Source organism: Pygoscelis adeliae, unplaced genomic scaffold (genome assembly GCF_000699105.1).
Source record: "Pygoscelis adeliae isolate BGI_AS28 unplaced genomic scaffold, ASM69910v1 Scaffold66, whole genome shotgun sequence".
NCBI lineage: Eukaryota > Metazoa > Chordata > Aves > Sphenisciformes > Spheniscidae > Pygoscelis > Pygoscelis adeliae.
This window is the reverse complement of record NW_008825167.1, coordinates 8,507,162-8,521,181: the sequence shown is the minus strand read 5'-3', so window position 1 is coordinate 8,521,181 and position 14,020 is coordinate 8,507,162. Positions and strand designations below refer to the sequence as shown.

Here is a 14,020-nt window from a genome sequence, read left to right as displayed (position 1 = left end):
AGTTGAGTCCTTTTTTCCAAGGCATTGCTCAAATTCAGAAGCTCTTCCAAATAACTCACATTAACAAGTGGTGTTTGTTGCCCACTATTCATGGACCGAAGAGAAATTACTTCCAGTCTAAACACCTTTAATCTAAAAACAAATATTGCTTCATGAATCCAATACTGATCACATCTTTTTCCAACATGACAGGAACTGAACGCAGACAGACTATTTTTCTGTGCTTATTAAGAAATCCTTTGAAGCTGGTGGTGACCCCTCAGAAAGTTTATGCAGAATAGCCATGCTTAAGGAAATCACATTAGTGTCTGATAAAGAGACACATTTTAATTTCACTCTGTTTATCTTTGAGGAAAGAAAGCAGTGGACAATACTGCACAACACGAGACAATGGAAGTGCTGTAAATTGGTAAGTCAAAGCTCTTTTTTTTTAATGCAACAAATAGTCAAATGCATCAATTAAGGAAGCCCCAGGAAGGAGCAGAAAAGAGCATTAAGCAGACAGAGAAGAACACCAGGAGGGAGAGAGCAACATGTTAAGGCATGTAAGAAACTGCAGAGAAAAAGAAGTGTCAAATGAAATATACTTACTGATGTGAAACATGAAGTCACCAAACATTGCTTTGCATTATAAAAACTAGAAGATGGCCAAAGAGGAATTTAAGATCATGTAAAATGGAATGGAATTCATAAAGAACAGGAATTTCTGAAGCATGAAAAAGCAGTCTGCAAAAAAGAGCTTGAGATGCATAGATATATTGAGTAAGCTGGGTTGTTGGTTTTTTTTCTTCTTGGTGCACACACTCATGCCAAAAATTAAAGCTTGCCTTCCACACCAACTCCTGGGCCCTGATTCTGTATGCACTGCAGCTAATAGGACCACTCCAACCTATAGCACTGAGAGCAGACCTTAGAACCCTCTTCTGCACACCTAGGAGCTGTTTACCCAGGGATGCCTGAGTGACCCAGCCCAAGTGAGCAAGTGCTGCGCATTTATAATCCCACTGCCAGACCTCTGTGCGGTCACATTGCGGCGTGCCCAGGGGCCTTGCACGGGGCGCATGGACCAGGATGAAGGAGGAATGTCTCAGTGTTTTATAACGCTGTTGTTTTTCCTTAACATAGTCCTTTTAGAAATGCACCACATAGTGATCTTCTGAAATTCATATCTCATGCTGATCATACTGCTTGACCAATCAGCTGTTTGCATCTGGATAACACATATTTAGTTAAATATATATATTTAATACTATATGGATTTATAAATGTTTAATACATACGCAAAAAGCACTGGAAATTATATGCAATGGTACAGCTGTATGTACTTAGCCTAACTCTAACGAACACATTCTAGATTTTGGACTATGTACTATATTAAAATCACTGCAGTTTTTATTAAAATGAGTGATATTTTCTTATGTGTCAAACTTTAAATAGCTTTTCACTAAATTACACTTCTAGGTTTGAGGGAGTTTTTTTCCTCTGCAGGTATCAAATATGAGATATAGTATGGTCAAAGATTTTAATACATTCATAGTAATTTTTAGTTCTTTTTTGAAGCTAAGCTCCATGCACAGAGAAGGTTTGCAGCAAAAAGCTCTTCTAGTCTCCTGTAAGCTCTTCTAGTCCTCTGTATGCACTTGGTTATTTGTATGTATAACCAGAATATCGGGGGAGCCTCTCTGAGCAGACTTTGAACTCCCCTGTCTTCTGCTGCCTACTACGTACATTCCTCCTCTCGCAGGTTATCATCTAAGCTCCCTCTGCAGTCAGCGAAATCACCTGCAGAGGACAATTCCTCCAGCAACTTCTGGGCACTTATTTATGGTCCACTGACTACGGAGAGAGCCTAAATAGCTATCTTAGGTTTGACACCTAACTTTTCCAAATCAATGGCTAAGCAAGACAAAGCCCTCCCTTGCTGTAAGGACCTATTTGAACACAGACAAAAGTGGAGGAGGGCTGATAGAGGGGAAAGTGGAAATGCACACACTGTGCACACACGTATATACTGCAAATTTTTTTGATAATGCTTTTCATGGGAAATATTACCATGAGAAACAGATGCTCCTCCCAGATATACCTTCAACTTCTCATGCCCTTATCCCATCAGGGATTTTTTTTGAGGGAAGTAACAAAGGTGGATAGTACATCATTTTTCTATGACTGCAAAGAAAATGAGGATTTGAGCAGCTGAATTTGCACTAGTTTTCTTACTGTGGAGCCCTACTGATGTCAGTACCTCTTGGTCTGGTTATAAGCCACGGATCTGGGTTTAAAAATGTACGTCTGCCACATATCACTTTCACACAAGAATATTTTTCTTCATGATCCTTAAGGATGTGTTTGTGCTGAGAGCCTCTTTAACAGCAAATGCTAACAGCAGCAACCAATTGTAGAAGAGGAGGAGAAAGCTGGTTATTGTTTTCTGCCTTTTGCCCTCTTCCTCATACACAAAAGCAGGAGGACGGAGCATTACTCAGAGCTGGTTATTACAAGGTAAATGCTTACAAGTAAAGATGTGCCAAGACAAAATAAGTGCATTTGTAAACTGCTCATGGCTATGCCACAAATAATGCACTTGCCTTTTACACAAGTAACCCTTCATAGTGCATTTGTTCGGCATGTCTCATAGGAGCAATAACACTGTGAGCCATACCTTTTCATGACTTTATTATCAGTAATCTTTGTTAGCCTGTCTCTCTTCATCCGCGATGTCAAAGTTACAACGTGCGCAAAGCTGCCAGGCTCCCAAGTCACACCTGGCCCTCAGAACATATCACACCTATATGCTCATATTTAAACTGGCTTCTTGTCACATTTTTGCTTGGACTTTCAAAATGCTCCTTCCAACCTATGAAGCCTAGCACAGAGTCACCATTTTTGTGCAACAAACCATTTCTGCCTTTCCTCCCCGTTTGCTCTTTAACAGTATCTGGCAAAGGTCGCCTGGGGTCAAATCTTCCCAAATTACATCGTAAGCTAGAATCTCCCTCTTCTTCAAAATTTTAGAAATGAGGGAAAGGAGAGATAGATGACCTTCAAAATCTGATTGTAGATCCATGTGCAAATTCCGTCAGTTACTTTTCTAATACCACAGACTCCAGGCCCCAAATTAAATTCTGCAGCCCTGGGATCAATTCATAGGACCTAAAACCTGCAGCTCTGGACCTGAGGTTGTGGACCACTAAAAATATCTTGTTTAGACACATTAGCAGAATTCAGAAGTCTGCGTAAATGTAGTCAAGACCTCTCTGGATAAAAGTAGCCACGTGAGGTTGTTCAGTGTTGGCACCAGGTAAGGATCTTTTTAAATAAAATATAACTGACATATATCTTTCTCCACACTTCATTAAAACTGGTTTTGAAAAAAATTAAATTGTAAGATATGCTTTTTTTCCTGGTGAACAGTCTTCAAAGAGTAATCGTTAATATATGTATCAGTATTTTCCAGTGTGCTTGCTGAATAAAGAGTGACTTTAGGTTGTACATATTGGAAGTTTTTCTGTGCCTTGATAACATCAGGCAATTGGTCTGCATGTGGGGATTTTCCATGGAAGCAATTATTTCTTCAAGGGAACCTATGATTTCTTCAAGACCAGGAATAGGAATGGAAATAAGGCAAGAGGAAATGGCCTCAAGTTGCACCAGGGGAGGTTTAGATTGGGTATTAGGAAAAATTTCTTCACCAAAAGGATTGTCAAGCACTGGAACAGGCTGCCCAGGAAAGTGGTTGAGTCACCAGCCCTGTAGGTATTTAAAAGACGTGTAGATGTGGCACTTAGGGACATGATTTAGTGGTGGTCTTCGCAGTGCTAGGTTAACGGTTGGACCTGATGATCTTAAAGGTCTTTTCCAACATAAATGATTCTATGATTCCACGAGTCTATGTTCTGCTGTGCTAATGTCTGTGCCCCAGTGCACAAGAGGACAAAAGTCGGGAACTGAGCAAGAAACAGCCACGGTCTCTCTCATATTTATCTGCCTAAAGATCACCATGCAATAAGAGGCAGCTTGTGGATGCCAGTGTTCTTGCTTCCTGAAATGCCTCGGTAGGGCTTGGGGTTTGTTTGGTTTGCTTTTCCTGAATTGGAGTGGAAGAGTATTGGGAGCCCCAAGAAACAAGTGGCAGGACTTGATCTCCAAAAATGTCTTTTCTTGCTGTTTTCCGTGTTGCTTGTTCCCAGCCAGGCAGGAGGATGTTGCAGCAGACTGGCTTGCCTGACTGCATGCAGTTAGCTGCCAGATTTTGCAGACCAAAGAGGTCTGAACTAGGGTATCACCAAGCGTGGGCTGGTCATTTATAACTGTGGCCACTGATCCGTTTGAGTGTCCTGCTCTGGTTCTTGCACTGGTCCATAGAACTGGGGGACCAGAGGAAACCTCTGCCTGGTCGGAGCTTCCTGGTGCCCCATAAGCAAAAGCTCTACCTGGTTCCTGAGAAAAAAATTCAACATCTCTGAGGTTTTGTCAAAATCAACCATACACATCAGCCATGCATATTACACAGCTGATAACTTCAAGCACCTGGCTAAGTCCCTGGCTCCAGGATCAGACCCCAAAACATGTGGTCCCATATTGCTTTGCTGTAACAGCAGGATTTGCCAACTACTTTTGAGCAACTGGAGTAAAAAAAAAAGAAAATAAATACTTTCCTGCAAAAAACAGAGGTTCATTTGAACCAAAGTCAACCCCTTCAAATTTCAAAGGTGATAAGAACAGACCATGACTGGTCTGTCACTTATAGTTGTAGACAGAAACCACATGTTACTCTGGGCTCTGAGATTGCTGCTGCTGTGCTCATTCTTCCATCTCTGGACTAACAGCAAAAAATCGAGGGAAAGCCCAGATCACAGATTTTCCTTTCTCACCAGGTTTGAGCACTTTTAGTGGAGGAGTATGTTGTTTTACTAACTCTGAGCTGTTGAATATCACTGTAATATGCAGAGCTGGGACTACGATCATTAAGAAAAGCGTGAGCAGGAATAGTCAGGCACTCAATAGTTTATGCATTTCATCCCCAAAAAAAAGAACGTGATATTTTTTAAACTTAGGATTTACAGCTGTACTTAGTTCACAAATTTAACAACTGTCATGTAACATACCCACCTGTAACTCTCATTTTCCCTGGAAAAGCAGGTTGTATCAATGCCATGTGGACTCTTGTGGAAATGAGCTATGAGGACAAAGTGTAGGACTGATACCATTTTTGCCCTGTCTTTACCTCACAGCTTTCTGAAGCTACAGAATGGCATGAAAGCCAGCTCTCCAGTAAGGAAAATGATTAGTGTTCCCTTGAAGTCAATAGAAATATGTGAACAGGCCCCAGGAAGGTTTGTTTGATTTTAAAACTATATATGGAAAGAGAAGGCTGTCTATTGATCATGGAGACTGCTCATGTTGATGTAATTTAAATAAAATGGTGAATACAGGACCGTGAATCAAATGATTACCCATCCCCGGAAAGGTCAAAGCCCTACCATCCAGTAAGTGCAAAGTACATATCTGGCCATATTTTTCTAATACTTAAAAGGCCAACAAGATGACTCTGCTTTTCAAAAAGAAAAAAAAAAGAGTTAGACTGTGCAAACAGAGCTTGTAGTAGCATAAATATCATCTGGTTTCGCAGTTTAAACATGTTCTGCTCAATTTCCTACACAAAAGATAGTTTATGGGCCTTAACCAACGATGTATGGTCACCATCCAGCACACTTCGTGACAGCAGATGCCTGGCAGGGTGCGCGCCTGCCACTGGAGATGCCCAGCTGATTTCTTTGATCTCCATTTTCTGTGTTTGGGCCATGTCCTTTGGAGGGCAGATCTGTGTTACTGTACACCTATATCTGTTTTCGATTTGAGTTAGACAGCATTGCTTTATGAAAAGGGATTATTTTTCAAAGTTTCATAGGCCCCCAGGACATCTCAGTTCATGGAGGAAAGGAATATCCCCCTTTCGCTTCTTTCCAAATAAGTTCCCACTCAAGCCATTTTTTCTCAGTTGTCATTCATTATCGGGGGCCTCTGTGCACGCTGCATCCTCTTAACAGCTCTGTCTCATAAGGTTACTGCAAAAAACACACTACCCCTAAAAGGCCCCCTCCTCTTTATATGGCATGAATTACTGCTAAGGAGGTCATGGGGGGGGACGACAGGGAAGAAGAGGGGTAGGAGGCTTTTTGCTACTCTGAGGAAGTATCTTGTGAAGAAAATGCTTTTCTCCACTGCTTGGGATGACTAGGGAGCCTAGTGGACCCTGATTTGTTCACACTCATGTAAACATGGTAATCCCTGAGGGCTGGTTATGCTTCTTAATTCATCCTGCAATAAATATGCTACTGATGATGCAGATTTTGTCCTTCCCTCCCCACTGCCCTCAACAAAGCAGGGAAAATTACACAATTAGTTGCCTGGCGGTTGCAAGGGCTGCCTGGCAAGGGGGTACTGCCCTTCTGCACCAAACTAGGGATATATATTTTTCCCTGTGAGCAGAGTGCATTACGGCTGTGTGCTGTGAGGCAGGGAAGTGCATGCATGCATGTAATAGGCAGCTGATCATTCCCATGACAGCTGCTGCGGTGGGAGCAGGGAAAGGTGTGCCCACCGCCCCGCGCCGCCGCCACCGCCTCCTGCGTGTGACCCTGTGAGGGAGTCATGCAGGCGACCCCGCACCGAGGGGATTTCTGAGCCCATGACTTGTTCTCAAATGAGGACTTCCTCCGATGGATGCTTATATTCAAGGCAACGAGTCATGTGCTCTGTTAATTTGAACTGTTGGATTCACCAGGTCTGCGATGGCTGGCTGTTTAAAAACACAGTGTGTTTCCAGCCCTGCAACAAAGGGCAGCTATCATTTAGTTTTTAGCTCTTTGGCAGAAGAAAACTGTACATGAGGGTGAGCAGGTTAAATTTGACTGGATAATTACATATTATTTTGCATGAATAGAAATGTCACTGCTAATGACAGCTGCAGTGTGCTCCAAAATATTTGGGATTAAATACCTTTGGTTTTATACCAAAGTGCACATAAATATTTGTAAACATTTGTATGCATTTAGTCCATCTGAGCAATTTATTAAGTAATATGTATGCAAAGCAGTAATTCTCAAGACTTCATGTTCCTGAAACCGCCAACCCGGTCTGTATTAGAAGAAAAGACTGTAAAACACAAGAGGCGTCTACCACCAAATGCCCTCTCCACTTCTCCTTCCTCCCTCTCCTGCTTCAATCAGAAATGAAAATACTTTGACTTCTAAATTAAACAGAGCCAAGCAATTTTTAGCATTGGGTTAACTGTGCAGGCTGAGCTCAGCTTCTCAGGACCCCAAGCAGGTATGTCCATGGCTATGGTTCAACTGCAAGACCTGGCAATTACCAAGAGCTCCTTAAGCCATTGTACCTAATTACAAATGGGAAATAGTTGTATTTATTCTTACAGCTATGTGTAGAGGCAGTTAGGTGTAGGAGTTCTTGAACCCACAGCTGAATTTCAAACTTCTGCTTTGCAATAAATGCTTTTCATTCATTTTGGGGTGGATGAGCTGTCCATATCAGCTACTGTTACTGTGGTCATTTTTCTGACCCAGTTCTGTGGGAAATGTTGTCAAAAGGCTTTCTAGTATTTCTGCAGGGTGAAGCTGCATAACACGGCTGTGTAAAATACTTGCCATACAATTCTATAATTAGTAAAAAACTATAAGGATCTTTTTGTCATTCCAAGAACTGTTTGAAGGACAGATGGAAGAAGCATTTGTGTGAGAAATGGTAGCTGACATAGAGGCTTTTTAGATGTCTCAAATTTAGTTGAATTCATCTTAACAAATTCCATTCTGGAAGCATTGTAACTCTGAAAATCAGACCCCAGTTATAGCAGAAATATCCTAAATCCTAATTTTTTTTCACCATAAAACATAGAGATACATGGCTTCATCATTCACCAGTACTTGCTAGTGAGCTATTTAATAAAGAAAGCAGAGTCTTATTCAGTGAGTTACACAGTCTTACATTCTTTTATTTCAAATAGTAATTTTCCTACACAATTTCTTGCTTGAGTTCCTATTGCTGCAACTTCAAATTCACTAGGAGCTGGGTTCAAGTTGGCAGAAGGACTCCCAAAACAGAAAGACACAGTCTCTGCTCACAATACAATTTGAAAAAAGATGCAGCATGTAGGTTTTTGATTTCATTTGTACTCATTAAAGCATTAGCAGTTGCTCATTCACTGTATCTTGGCACACAAGATGAATATATAAATTGTTCTGGGAATAGGGAAATTAGGCAAATATTAGCAGCTGTAAGTGAACACCCATTTTGAAAAGGAGACTACTATATCTAAGAAATTCCTGTCTACTCTTTAAGGTTGGGGGGTTTCAAATTGTGATGGGTCTGTTTTGAAGGGAAAAAGAAGAGATGCAGGATTTTGAATTGTTTCAGTACAAACCCAACCCAATATGTTTAATGCAGCTTATTTATATTTTATGAAGAATGAGAGCACTCTGGAATAGGCAACAAGAGCATACCACAGGAGGAAGGCAAACCTGGCAGACGTCTCTGTTCTGCCTCATGGCCTTGATCCAAATTCCCTTACTGCCCTGGCTCCTCCCGCACTATTTGGAGATAAGCAGACCTTCATCCTGTTCGAGGACCTTCCCAGCAGATTTCAGTGCCCTTCTCCAGATGTATTTCCACAATGATCCAGTGGAGGCACGTTTCTTTTGCCATCACTGCCAGTGTTAAGCTTTCCAACAGCTTCAGCAGGCTCTGGGACAGGCTCTTAGCGCATGGTACCACTCATTTTTCAATGAGTAGCAATCCTGTCCTTCATTTCAGTGATTCAGAAAAAAAAGCCCTTAAAGCAGAAGTTGCCAGAGTATATTGAATGCAGAACCATCCTTTTAGTGCTCTTACTTATTCACTACAGTAAACAATGCCATCTAAAATAATTTCCAAATTTCAATTTAGGAAAAAAAAATCTTCTCTTTTAGCTGTTACTCTCTCTCACAATGGAAAGCTGCCTCAGAGCATGTTGCATTTCAGAGGAGCCTGTGAGATTTTGTTTTAATGGGAAGCTAAATGAAATGTTTAAATTTCAAATCAACAACAGAACATGTTCAAAGAGCTATATTTATAGGGCTTAAGTGAAAAATGCTCTGGCACTGCTTTTAAATAATGTTGGCAAGCAACAGAGGGAAGAACACCACTCACTGATTCTTTGCATGGCCTAGTCTTATTCAAGGCTCACGTATAATGTGAGCTGTTGGCTGTGATACTTTGGTTGCAGTGCTAGTGGAATTCACTGTAGGCAAAGACTTATGATGGTAAACAAAGTGGACAAAAAGCTTTTACAGAATAATAAAAACAACAAGTCTCCATTTATGACTTAAAGTTAAATTCCTCAGTGAAGACATTACTCAATAAATAACTCTGTGGGAAAACCTGTGAAATATAAATGCCCTGGCAAGCTGGAGAAAGCACTGAGGTGACAGAAAAGCTTAAAGAGTCAAAAAGGTGAAAAAGGACATTATGTCTTGCTCGAAGCTCAGAGCTCTTTGCTGAATTAATTCTCTTGCAGCTCATGCATCTGGGGAAGCAGGGTCCCAGTTTCAAGTCTGCTGAAACTCTGTCAGTTTTTTATGTTCAACTAAAATAATATTGAGCTTGCATTTCTGAGGTGAACATGCAGAAAATGGCTCAGAAGTAGAAACAAATGTAGACAGACTGTGGGCAAAGGAGCAGAATGGGAAGAAAGAAAACTGTTAATAAGAAATTAAGGACAGAAACTGTACAATGCAACCTAATTTTTTAGTAATCTGCCAGGTTTAGTGAGAAACACTTGCCGGAAGATTCAGACTGAGGCAAAGCTGAGAGTGAATCACCTGATCCCCAAATAAATCCTGGTGGGATGAATACCTGCTACCAGCTGAACAGGGCTGCTGTCCTGGACCAAGTTTCAGTGTCTGATCAGAGGTATCTCAAGCAGTTGGTCAACAACCATTTGTAGCTATATTATATTTCCTATAGCTATTTGTATCTCTGTATCCCTATTTTTCTACCAAAGAACAAAAAATGAGGCAGTACAAAGAAGTCTACAGGAATGGTTTAATCTGAATTAAATGAAGAGCTGACACAGAGCTGAATATCATCATCACTAAAAGAGGCCAAAGTATGGAAAATGTTTTGGGTGAAGATTTGAAAGCATTTATGTTTTGAAAAAATTAAAGTGAATCCAGGTTTTTTTGTGGGATTTTATTTTTTCATTATCTTTTCTACAATTTTTAACCAAAACCTTCATCCAAAGAGCTTTTAGGATTCTTTCAATTACCACTAAAAAGACACTTTTATGAAATAATAATAAAAATTAAAAGTGAATAAAACATGGGAAAATTTGGGAAAAAGGGAAGTTTTGATGATATTGCCAATTTTTAAATGGTAGGGATTTTGCTTTTATAAGAAATGGAAACCAAAAATTACTCTGGCAAGATTAGTCTGTGGACACGTTTTCCATAGTGCTGACTAATGGTTTAACATCATTATCTTCCCTCTAACCTTAAGATCTCTAAGTTTAGGACAGAAGTTTATGCCACCTAAGCATCATTCTTATGGCATGAGTAACTGGTTTGTTCATTGTCTGCTTTGGTTGAAAAGGAAAGGTTTTGCCAGAAGAAAAGAAGGGACCAGCATCCTCACCCAGTTCTCAGTCTGCCAGAACTCACTTTCTCAGGCCATATATTCAACGCTGTAAAATTGCTGCATGCCTCACTTCTGCCTCACTGAGACATATGGGAGCTTTCATGTCACCTCCAGTGATGGAATCAGTATAAATATTGAATCAGCCACAAAGGCCCATGTGACAGATGCACTCGACCCCTTAACCAAACTAGTGGTAGTTTGGTACAGGCTCCAAAAGAGGTAAAGGCCTGAGCCATAGCCGGGCCAAGAACTCCTCTAGTTCCAATCTGTTCTCTGTAAACCCACAAAGGAGCCAGGTGGCATGGTGAGCATCGATGCATATGAGCTTGGAACACCGACCATGCGATTAACACATGAATAGCGGGTGGATTTTCCAAGACTCATTTATCAAGGAACAAAGAAAGCTGTGGGTACAAGGAGTCTCATGCATACCTTTCCCATTGCATGTAATTTGACTATGAGCCAATCACTTTATTCCATAAATACGACAGCCTAAAGGAGCCTTCTTTGATCTCTCCCTGCTAGGCAGCGTGGCTGCATGGCGGTGATCTCCCCTTGAGCTGGGACACCTCTCAAGGTTGCTCCTCAAGGCAGAGAGACCTTTTACCAACAGCAGATCTTTGGTAAGCGACCGATATCGAGCATAACTTTGTAATATGATAACTTTGATTTTGAATTGGTAACTTTGATTTTGTCTCGGTAACTTTAATTTGTGCCTTGGTGATTTTGATTTGTGACTTGGTAACTTTGATTGATTTTGTCTTGGTAGTTTTGAATCATTGTTCAAATGATTGTGCCGTACAGTAATAGAGTGAAACTTGCCATCGAACTTTGTTAAGTTGCAATTTTACAACATCATATTAAACCCACTGTTGCTAATACCTTAGACAGTGATTCTTTAAGCGATCTAAATCACCCTTTCACAACAAATTGGCATAGTCAGCAGGATGGCAAGTAGTATCACTGATTACTTACGGAAGCATGGAATAAGTCCGAGTCTCAAATTCTCAGAAGAATGGGCTCACAACCACTAGCATGATTGGGGTGCTATTGAAGAAAATTAAAATTAGTGAGAGGAAATATTAAAAATGGTAAAGGAAAAGGAATTATTTGTAAGATGTTAAGCACCTGCCTAGAAGCCACCTGTCAAGATAGGAAAAAGCATAATAGAGAGAAACAGGATCTGAGGGAGGAAATAGAAGGCAGGAAGGCGGCTGAGTTATTACTGTCCTTGCAAATTGAACAGCCACAGAAACAGTTACAGGAAGAAAAGGAGAAAAAAGTTGGAAGAAAAGATCAAGATGGTGCTCATGCGGGCCCCGCATCCCCCTAACCCCATGCAAATTAGGAAACTAGTAGTGTCCCCGGAGGATTGGGATGGTGATATCTGGAGCGATCCTGATGACTATGATGAGGGAAATGATGACCTCTTGTTCCCCTCAGATTCCTCTGAATATGAGGCTAGACCCATTATTAAACCAGAAGACATTCTGATTCCAATTGGCCCTGAATGACAACTGGTGAAATTTCTAATAGATACGGGAGCACAAATTTAAATACTAACACAACAGGATGCCAAGAAGCTGGGTGTGCGACCCGGATGGCAGAAAGTTAAAGTCACTGGAGTAAACAGAGAAAGTGTTATTTGCCAGACCGTGAAAGTTAATTTATGGCTCCCCGGCAAGAAGCACATGTCATCCACTTGCTTTGCAGTTAAAAAGCACAGTGAAAATATTTTGGGTTTCGATGTTTTGACCAGGCAAAACTGGCACTTGCCAGATGGCAGCATGTGGTTCTTCAGTACAAGTACCGACCCCAACCCCTGTAGAAATTGGGAGGCTACTGTGCATGTACTCTGCACTGCCCCTGCACTCCCCAGTTCAAAAATTACCAATGTACCACAGTATCCAATTTCTGCTGTGGAACAAAATGGAATTTCTGATGTAATAGCAGACTTGGAAAAATGGCACATTATTTCCAGAACCCATTCCCCATAATTTTCACCCATCTAGCCAGTCCGAAAACAAGACGGGAGATGGCATCTAACAGTTGATTATCAGTATTTAAATGACAACACAGCTCTGCTAACGGCTGCAGTAGCCAATATTGCAGCTTTAACAGCCATACTACAAGCAGCCGCACATCCATGGATGGCAGTGCTAGATGTCAGAGAGGTGTTCCTTATGGTTCCCTTGCAGGAGGAGGATAAAGAGAAATTTGCTTTTACTCGGGAAGGCATACAATACACCTTTAACAGACTCCCACAGGGATATCAACATTCACCCATGATTGCTCATGCTGCACTTGCTGAACTCTTACAGACAGTCTCACTCCCTCATGTGAAACTGTGCCAATATATAGATGATATTCTAATGGGAGGGACCTCCCCTGGAAAAGTGGGAGAAGTGGCGGCAGCAGCAGTGTGGCAGGCACTATATAAAGCAGAAGTTGAAGTTCCACCTGAAAAATGTCAGGGACCAAGTACAGAAGTAAAATTTTTAGGTACTTTGTGGATTGCAGATAGTGCAGCAATTCCACCAGACACCCTAAGTGAAATAGAACAATTGCAGATGCCCCAGTCTGGGAAAGAATTACAACAGCTTATGGGTACTTTAGGGTACTGGAGGAAACCTGAACCATTGCTGGCCCACTGTACTCACTTTTACAAAAGGGAAAACCATGGAAATGGAGCCCAAAACATGAAGAGGCAGTCAAAACTCTAATACAGGAATTAAAACCATATCAATCATTGGGACCAGTACACCCTCGCGACCCTATTATAGCCGAAAGGGGCTTTGCAGAACATGGTACTTACTGTAACCTCTTCCAAACTGGCCCTGACGACCAAAGAAGCCTTTAATGTTTAGCTCGACTGTATTTAAAGAGACAGAACGGAGATATTCCGAGTGGGAAAAGGGACTTTTGTCTTTAGCCCGAGCAGTTAAACAATTTGAGCCACTAAGGTGTAACCGGACCGGAAAAACCCCGCCAAGACTTGGATTGTTTTCCCTTTCCAGGAACGACACCGGGAATGATACCAGCACACCTCCCCTGGAGAGCGGGTTAACCGTCCAAGGATTGCTTATCCTTCTCGCAGGAGTAATCACCACCAGCATGAACCAAATTCAGTTCACATGTCAACAAGCTCAACCCACAGGGTGGAGACCCTCACTTCTTTTATTTATGCTAATCAGTGAGGTAACCATACATGTTTCTCAGTTGTGGGTGCAATCTACTGTAACAGCAATTATAAGGGAAGGCGATGAGGGCACCTTGCTCAGCGAGATTCGAAAGGTAATCTGGGATAATGCGACTGAATTTGAAAGGGAATTCC

The 14,020-nt window shown here is 41.4% G+C and overlaps 1 long non-coding RNA gene across 1 annotated transcript in view; it reads right to left on the bottom strand.

Annotated features, from left to right (window-relative positions):
* Window positions 1-11,442, bottom strand: part of LOC103920937 — an 18,021-nt gene extending 6,579 nt beyond the window's left edge. Inside the window, exons 1-2 of the long non-coding RNA XR_663834.1 lie at window positions 11,433-11,442; window positions 10,849-10,855 (exon numbers count right to left, since the gene is read on the bottom strand). This is a non-coding gene — a long non-coding RNA (uncharacterized LOC103920937). The remainder of the gene's footprint in view (window positions 1-10,848; window positions 10,856-11,432) is intronic.
* Between the last annotated feature and the right edge of the window lie 2,578 nt (window positions 11,443-14,020).